General features: G+C 28.4%; 1 long non-coding RNA gene across 1 annotated transcript; it reads left to right on the forward strand.

Moving 5' to 3' along the window:
* Nucleotides 1–496: 496 nt before the first annotated feature.
* LOC135963025 (uncharacterized) lies at nucleotides 497–1,641 on the forward strand. Its single transcript, XR_010576808.1, has 2 exons — nucleotides 497–837; nucleotides 902–1,641. It is a non-coding gene; the product is annotated as an uncharacterized LOC135963025 (long non-coding RNA).
* The last annotated feature ends 8,158 nt before the right edge of the window (nucleotides 1,642–9,799 follow it).

Genomic DNA, 9,799 nt, shown 5'->3' on the forward strand with positions numbered 1-9,799 from the left:
AGGTCTTTAGGGGCCTTTAGAATATATATATATATATATATATATATATATATATATATATATATATATATATATATATATGTATGCACAGCGCATACTTTCGGGACTTTTTTTCGATACAGCGTATATTTTGAGGACTTTTGCATACTTTGGGGACAGTCCCCAAAGTTTTTATATGTCTTGCGCATAGTTTGGGGACATGATACTTTGGGGACATTTTTTTCAATTTTTTATTATTATTTTGTTTTATACCTCCACAATTCTACTCTTATTCTTTGTTATCGTTTGGTGTATATATACGTCCTAAATGTCTAATATTTCCATTTTAAAATTTATTTTCATAACTTGGTGTTGCCACACTTTCAACAAAAATTCTGTTGCAGCGGTTAACATCAATATTTGTTTTTACTTTTTCCGCACGTCGATTTTTCTTTAACGCCGTTGATAAGAAAAACTAGTCACAGCCTTTGATGTTTGCAATTTTGCCGCATTTAATATTCTTGTTGGATATACCTAACTAGTAGAAGTATTTATAATATTTTACTATGTTGTTTTACGACATTTCTATTTGTATAGTTCATTAAAACTGCGACTACTTTTGATGCCTGTTTTAATATTCTTGATCAATAACATTGCTTGACAAAATTCAAGTTTATTTCGTGTAAGAACTTGTATACAGTATGCAGGCATTTTTTAATAGCAAAAAACACTAAAACAGGTGTTGGAAGTCATCAAGATAACCACCACAGATTTTATTTAAACATTTTTCCTTTAATATATTTTTCTTACCTATGGCCGGTCGCAGAGATATTCTGTGAGACGTTGATTTAATCACAGGTATATATTTGTTTGACTATAAATTCTATATCATTTATAATTCCTATATTTTCCTAAATTTTAGTGGCCCAGAAACATCTTTCAAATGCTCCCATTTAACCTCTGTCCTATATATCAGGATATAGAAAACTTCATTCATGCAACGAGAAAATAACAAGTCGGATTTTTTTTTTTGGAAAAAACAAATCTTGGGCAGATCATGTTAGTTACATTAAGCATTGTCTGGACTTAAATCTGGAATGTATATTAATCATGGAACATTTTGTTCTGAGTTTGTGAACAAACAAATTTTGGCGGCAGTTCATACTTTCGGAGCCAAATATTGAAAAAAGTACATATAAAATGGTAGCCTCAAAAATCTTGATGTACAGAAAAACTGTTTTTAGCGAAGACGGCGTTCGAAATACCCCTGAGAATATAATCCTTGCTCAATACAGAAAACTATTTTTTGCTCCAAAAATTTTGAGATGCAGAACATTTATTTTATTGTATACATTTTTCTCATGTTTGTGTAAACTAGATTTTTCCAATATCTGTTGGACATATTTAAAATTGAATTCAATGACTTTAACGCTCCCTTAAAGCATAAGAACAACTGTATAGCGATGAAATTTTAATTGTCTGATGATCGGAAAATAATTGACGATATCTTCCATATAAGTTCCCCTTTAGAAAATTGTATCTGTGCATTGACTCAAATATTTTTTGTTTGTGAATGGTTCCAATGGCATAGTATTATAATTGATTAAACTTAATTATCTCTTAAATTTAAAAGGTATTTGTCCATAATGGACTTAACACTCATACTTGTGCGTATTTAATTTTTTAGTGATTGTTTTAATTTTTTAGTGATTGTTTTAATTTTTTAGTGATTGTTTTAATTTTTTAATGGTAAGTAAAAAAGGTAAACATTTTATGCTTATCCAAAGTGAATATTAGTGGTCATAAATTCGGAAATAGACATTCATACAAAAATCAAAGGTTTATATTTAGACAAATGTGCCACAGAAAGCACATTTTAATAAATACATATAAGGCGAAGACTGAAAACATTTTGATATCTGCAAATGAATTAGATTAATTAAAAATAACCCTGAATGATTGGACATTTGTAAGCTTATGTATAAATATTTTGCTTCGAGTATTAATAAAAGAAACTACCCAGCGGGAAAAAAGAGTTAGTAAAGTGGCCTTCCTAAAAGCTTTTTTTTGCAGACACAAGCACACCCCCTCTGCATTGCAAAATCATTTCAATTTTACACGGCGAGTCATTGGCAGCCAAGTGCTTGCCTTCTCTGTTAGAGGGTTACTTAAAAAGGCCTATTAAATGGTCTTCCCTTGAAGGCCTATTAGAATATCTTTTGCTGAAGGCTTAGAAGACCAATAACGGAATGTATATAAGATGGTCTTCCGTTAAAGTCATATTAGAAGATCTTCAGTCGAAGGCTTGTAGAATGTCGGTATAGGAAATTATAATAAAAGTTTTAGGGACTTATTCATACGAATTTATCAGTTTTTTAAAACAAATTTTCATACAAAATTTGATATATACAACTTTGATAAATTCTTATCAATAAGTCAATAAGACTTTTAATATAATTACCTGTGCAGAATACAAAGGCTTCGACGGAAGCATGTCTAAGAGGGTTATTAGGGAATACATTTTTAATAAATTCAATATTAAACTTAAGGAATTAGCTTTAAAGAGTCGCATGTGTAGTTTTAATTATAAAACACTACTTTACGTGAACTCTTCAACATAAAGTTAAGCAAAAAACTAAATTTTTGGAATGAAAAGAATACATTCTTCTGTTTTCAGATAGAGGTTTATAAAAAAGAACCCAATCATGTTTGAATTTTAATAATTGTTTGGACTTGTTTTGCAATGCAACATATAATGTGTATGAATCCTTCGAGAAGGGAAGCAAAGTGCTTGTAGAAGGCAGTGTCTTTTGTAAAGTGTAAATATGGCTCCTAGAAGGCCTAAAAATCGAAGTCCTAGCATTTTCCCGCTTTATTTTAACCAATATCTTCATTTATGTAAAAGATTTTTAGGGTTACCGATTTATTTGCAAAAATTTCCCACAATTCCGAAATTAAAAGATTTTTGACTTTTAGGGCTACCGTTTTATATGCAAAAACAGATATCGGAAAAAATTATACGCATTCCTTCTCAAAAAAAGTCTAAAGTGATTATTTTAATAAATAAAGATTTAAGTCATTGTTCATATATCAAACATTATAACTGTGTGTCAACTAAGGACTTCGCAAAAGATGGTAGGCTATGGAATATTTGGTCAAATGGAAAGCATATGTAAGAACTTTTATGAGTAATATAATTAAAACATAATTGTATTTCAGCGATTTCGTTAGTTATAAAATGTTAACGCTACTCAAATATTTCAGAAGTATTTTGTTATAGATGTCATCTCAGTACTAATGTATTTAAATAAATATGCAAGTTAGACATCTTCTAAAACTCAAACTTATTTGGGGGCTAAATTTTAGAAAATTTTTTTAGTCATGTTAATGTGTGAATATACATACATTCCAGGGAAATATACATACATGTATATATATGGGGCAATGAGTAATTAATGACCGATTTTGGAACGTGTCAAATATAATTTACTTAAAATATAATCCCGATTACAATCGGGGACATCATTGTTTTCATGTGTTGTAATATCAGAATAAGTCTATACATATAATCATGATTTAGTAAAACACTACAGTGTTGTTACCATGAAATGCATTTAAAAAATTAACAAAATTTTAAAGAGAAAAAATTAGAAAAATAAGTAAATGGAGTGCTTTATTCGGTATGATTTCTATGAGTATTATTTATGCAAAATTAATAACTTTTAATTTTGCAAATTATGAAAGTCGACTCTGCATTTTATGAAAAGTCGACTTTTTGCAATTTTAAAATTGTTGAATTTCCAAATTTTTTAAAATATCTTTTTTCTTTTTTATGTTCAAAATATCTGATATGTATCAGAATTGCTAGTTTATATTCTATATGCCTAATTTCATTTCCCCGATTACGATCGGGGACATCATTGTTTTCATGTGTTGTAATATCAGAATAAGTCTATACATATAATCGTGATTTAGTAAAACACTACAGTGTTGTTACTACAAAATTCATTTAAAAAATTAACAAAATTTTAAAGAGAAAACATTTGAATAATAAGTAAATAGAGTGTTTTATTCGGTATGATTTCTATGAGTATTATTTATGCAAAATTAATGACTTTTAATTTTGCAAATTATGAAAGTCGACTCTGCATTTTATGAAAAGTCGACTTTTTGCAATTTTAAAATTGTTGAATTTCCGAATTTTTTAAAATATCTTTTTTCTTTTTTATGTTCAAAATATCTGATATGTATCAGAATTGCTAGTTTATATTCTATATGCCTAATTTCATTTCCCCGATTACGATAGGGGACATCATTGTTTTCATGTGTTGTAATATCAGAATAAGTCTATACATATAATCGTGATTTAGTAAAACACTAGTGTTGTTACTACAAAATTCATTTAAAAAATTAACAAAATTTTAAAGAGAAAACATTTGAATAATAAGTAAATAGAGTGTTTTATTCGGTATGATTTCTATGAGTATTATTTATGCAAAATTAATGACTTTTAATTTTGCATATTATGAAAGTCGACTCTGCATTTTATGAAAAGTCGACTTTTTGCAATTTTAAAATTGTTGAATTTTCGAATTTTTTTAAATATCTTTTTTCTTTTTTATGTTCAAAATATCTGATATGTATCAGAATTGCTAGTTTATATTCTATATGCCTAATTTCATTTCCCCGATTACGATCGGGGACATCATTGTTTTCATGTGTTGTAATATCAGAATAAGTCTATACATATAAGGTCTGTTCGCGTACTTTCCAGTAAAAAATATCCAGTAACTTTATGATAGAGAGTAATTTTTAATTTACTCTCAATCAAAAAAATATCCAAAAAAGTACGCGAACGCAAATTTGTAAAAAAAAATTGCAAGTTTTGTTTATAAACAAAGATTAGTAATGCCCTTTTGCTGAAATCTCAATCGCTAACAAAACACCAAAAAACAAACAATTGAAATTATGATTTTTCTTATAAATAAATGGATATTTAAAGTTAACAAAACATGTAATATCATTACAAATATATTATTGTTTTAAAACTTCATGTTACAAACATATTAGTAAAATAAAAATTTACATAAAATCGCTAAGAGAAAAACAAACTAAGTGGTTTTAAAAACGCTAGATTGACAATATTTGTTATGATTTTTCACAACAAACAAACTCTTTTAAAAACTAATTTATGATAAATAAAATTAGAATAAATCTAATTACAAATAATTTTTTAATATTCGTGTGTTATTAATTTTTATATTTCTTTCAAAAAATGTAAAATTTACCAAATTTTTGTTTTCTTTGGTTTGTTTACGTATTCATATTTCAACCATATGTTGTGAACATATTTTACTGGATATTTTTTCCCCAGTAAAAAATATCCAGTAAAATAAAAAAATTCTCTATCATCGAACTGTCATTTTTATCGCTCTCTTACTCTCTCGTTGCAAGTTTTCAAAAGTACGCGAACGGAATCCAGTAACAATAGTTGCAAATTGTTACAAATTGTTACAAATTATTGAGTACGCGAACAGACCTATAATCGTGATTTAGTAAAACACTAGTGTTGTTACTACAAAATTCATTTAAAAAATTAACAAAATTTTAAAGAGAAAACATTTGAATAATAAGTAAATAGAGTGTTTTATTCGGTATGATTTCTATGAGTATTATTTATGCAAAATTAATGACTTTTAATTTTGCATATTATGAAAGTCGACTCTGCATTTTATGAAAAGTCGACTTTTCGCAATTTTAAAATTGTTGAATTTCCGAATTTTTTTAAATATCTTTTTTCTTTTTTATGTTCAAAATATCTGATATGTATCAGATATGTATCAAAAATTAGAAAAATAAGTAAATGGAGTGTTTTATTCGGTATGATTTCTGTAAGTATTATGGTATTATTTATGCAAAATTAATAACTTTTAATTTTGCAAATTATGAAAGTCGACTCTGCATTTTATGAAAAGTCGACTTTTTGCAATTTAAAAATTGTTGAGTTTCCGAATTTTTTCTTTTTTATGTTCAAAATATCTGATATGTATTAGAATTGCTTGTTTATATTCCATATGCCTAATTTCATTTCCCCGATTACAATCGGGGACATCATTGTTTTCATGTGTTGTAATATCACAATAAATCTATATATATAATCATGATTTAGTAAAACACTACAGTGTTGTTACCACAAAATGCATTTAAAAAATTAACAAAATTTTAAAGCGAAAAAATTAGAATAATAAGTATAGAGTGTTTTCATATAGAAGGTGCCACGCCCACTATAGCCATTCCGCCCATTTTTTCCAAAAATATTCTTATGGATGTCAAAGTTGTCCATACAGTTTCTGAGATATGCGACTTTTAATACTTATTTTGAAAGTGGGCGTGGCACGTCGCATTCAATTTTATATATATAGATATGCCTAACCCCGTGTCTATGTAAGACAAATATTTATTATGCTAAACGTCAAATTGTTATCATGATAAAAAATTAGCAGGTACAGACGGTATTTATTAGCGTTATAACGTCGTTATGACAGTGTTGTCTAAACAATTGTTTAGACAACGTTGTCTTGATAACAAACGTCATTTTATTGTAAAATTTGTTTAGAATTTTGTTTTTGTGCAATTAAATTTGATTTTTAACATAAGTTTTAGTGAAATTAGTGTTTATTTACAAAATTTGCATTTAATTTTATTTGTTTTAATAAAATATAGCATTATTTCAGCAAAATTATCTGTGAGTTGTCGTGATAATATCAGCATTTTGTTACCCCTATTCATTAACATAAAAAAAAAAATTGACAATTTTTCTGCCGACGTTTTGTCAAGTGCCGTGATAAATAATTGTCTAATATAGACATGGGGTAATTTCATTTCCCCGATTACAATCAGGGACATCATTGTTTTCATGTGTTGTAGTATCAGAATAAGTCTATACATATGATTTAGTAAAACACTACGGTGTTGTTACCACAAAATGCATTTAAAAAATTAACAAAATTTTAAAGAGAAAAAATTAGAAAAATAAGTAAATGGAGTGTTTTATTCGGTATGATTTCTGTAAGTATTATGGTATTATTTATGCAAAATTAATAACTTTTAATTTTGCAAATTATGAAAGTCGACTCTGCATTTTATGAAAAGTCGACTTTTTGCAATTAGGAAAATAAGTAAATAGTGTATGACTTCTATGAGTATTGTGTGTAAAAAATTATTTTAAAAATTTCGCGCGATTTTTCACTTTTTTGTAGAATGTTATTGTTTTGAGACATAATATAAGATTTTAATCCTTAATATTATACATCGTTGGAAAGGTATTTCGATGTACTTTTCAATAATTTATAGTCTGGTATGAACTTTGTTCCTCTAAAAAAAACAACAACAATTAACTAATATCGAATAAAAAAACATTAATTTTATATACTTTACCCTTTTAAACAACAATATCATCCCCATTTATTAAGATATACGTGTATATCTATACATCAAAAGAATGCTTGAAATCTTTTCTACAATTTGTTTTATATTTATCGGTACCGTTATTTCGATGGATTTGTGAAAAACGGCACTTTTATCACAAAATTTTATATAAAAAATACTTTTTGTGCGATTGGTCTTCATTGAGTTATTAAATGAGGTCATATTATATATCGTTGAAAAGGTATTCTAAAGCTCTTTCTGATGATATATACATTGTTAGAATCGGTTGATGAATATAGAAAAAATTGCGTATACATGTATAAACTTTAAAATTCTATAACTCCAAAACCAAAAATTTGTTGCCCAAAAGACATATACCACAAATTATAGAATTGAACGCTTTATAAGTGATAAATTTTTTTCAAGATTGGAGAGTTATATATGGAGAGTTAAATATATTATAAATATAAACCAAAAAATATGTATATATTTTAATATTCATGTCATCTATGTTTATACAAGCTTTTTTTGCTTATATTGATTATGAAAAAACATAGTATGGCACCCCTCTTTTGATTTTTAAATACCAATTACTTAAGAATACTGATTATTTTTTAGCAATACCCAAGCGGTTATTATAACGGTATTTCTAAAACATCATTGTACCACAAATTTGTGCATTGTATTTAGTGGTGATAATCTGTGAAAAATATATTAGGATATAAACACAATATATAAAAAACATAAAATTGCTGAACTTGTGCTGTTTATCGTTTAATTCTTTTTGAAGTATTTAAGTTTTTTAACGTTTGGGTGAAGTCCAGTTTTTGGTAAGTTGTACAACAATTTTAATTACAATGAAATTTAAACTTTTAGCTGAACTAGAAGCAAACCATTTATTATACCCTACACCACTATAGTTATGCGTTTGTGCTGATGTTTGTAACACCCAAAAATATTGGTATACTGGCATTAAAGTATACCAATCTGCTCAGAATCACTTCCTGAGTCGATTAAGCTATATCCGTCTGTCTGTCTGTGTGTCCATGTAAACCTTGTGCGATGAAATTTGGAACGTGCGCTTCTTTTGGTCCAAGGACGAACGCTAGTGAAAATGGTTGCAATCGGTCCATTATTTCACCTAACCCCCATACTACCGGACCCCTCGAATAGGGCTTTTGACCTTATTATGTTAAATGATCTACTATCTCTATAAAAATTGGCAAAACTTAGTCTTATATAAGTCTTAATAACTATAGCGATTTTCATAAAGATTGGGCATTATTTGACCCTAGCCCCCCTACAAAGTCCTCCTCAGAAAATGACTTGAATGTCCCACTTATAAACACTAGTATCACGATGAAATTTGGCACAAATAAGTTATATAAACATTAATTCCGACAACAAATTTTATAAGGATCGGCCCAAGCCCCCATATAACCGGACCTTCCGATATTGGCCTTTTAGCTTATAACTACGTCAAATATACTACTATCTTCCCAAAAATTGGCACATCTAAGGTTGGTGTAATCCTAAAGAACACTGTAAATTGTCGTCATGATCGGGCATCATTTGACCCTAGCCCTCATACAAAGCCCCCTTCAGGAAATGATTTGAACGTCCGCAATTCATTTATAAACAGTAGTATCACGATGAAATTTGCCACAAATAAGTTTTATATAAACATAAATACCGACAATAAATTTTATCAGGATCGGACCAATTTTTACCATAGCCCGCATACAACCGGACCTACCGATTTGGGCCTTTTAGCTCATAACTACGATGAATATAATACTGTCTTTCCAAAAATTGGCACAACTAAGTTTGATATAATCATAAATAACACTGTCAATTTTCGCCATGATCGGGCCTCATTTAACCCTAGCCCCCATACAAAGCCCCCTTTAGAAAATGAGTTGAATGTCCAAAATTCACTTATAAATACTAGTATCACCATGAAATTTGGAACAAAAAAGTTTTTTATAAACATAAATCCCGACATTAATTTTATAAGGATCGGACCAAATTTTTCTCTAGCTCACATACAACCAGACCCCAACCGATTTGGGCCTTTTAGCTCATAACTACGTCAAATATACTACTATATTTCCAAAAATCAGTATAATTAAGTTTGATATTATAAATAACACTGTCGATTTTCGGGCCTCATTTGACCCTATCCCCTATACAAAGTCCCCTTCTGAAAATGACTTGAATGCCCACAACTCACTTATAAACACTAGTATCACGATGAATTTTGGCACAAATAAGTTTTATATAAACATAAATTTTATACGGATCGGCTCAACTTCTGCCCTAGCCACACAACCGGACCTTCCGATTTGGGCTTTTTATCTTTTAACTACGTCTAATATACCACTATTTATCT

The sequence above is a fragment of the Calliphora vicina genome, unplaced genomic scaffold (genome assembly GCF_958450345.1).
Source record: "Calliphora vicina unplaced genomic scaffold, idCalVici1.1 scaffold_142, whole genome shotgun sequence".
Lineage (NCBI taxonomy): Eukaryota > Metazoa > Arthropoda > Insecta > Diptera > Calliphoridae > Calliphora > Calliphora vicina.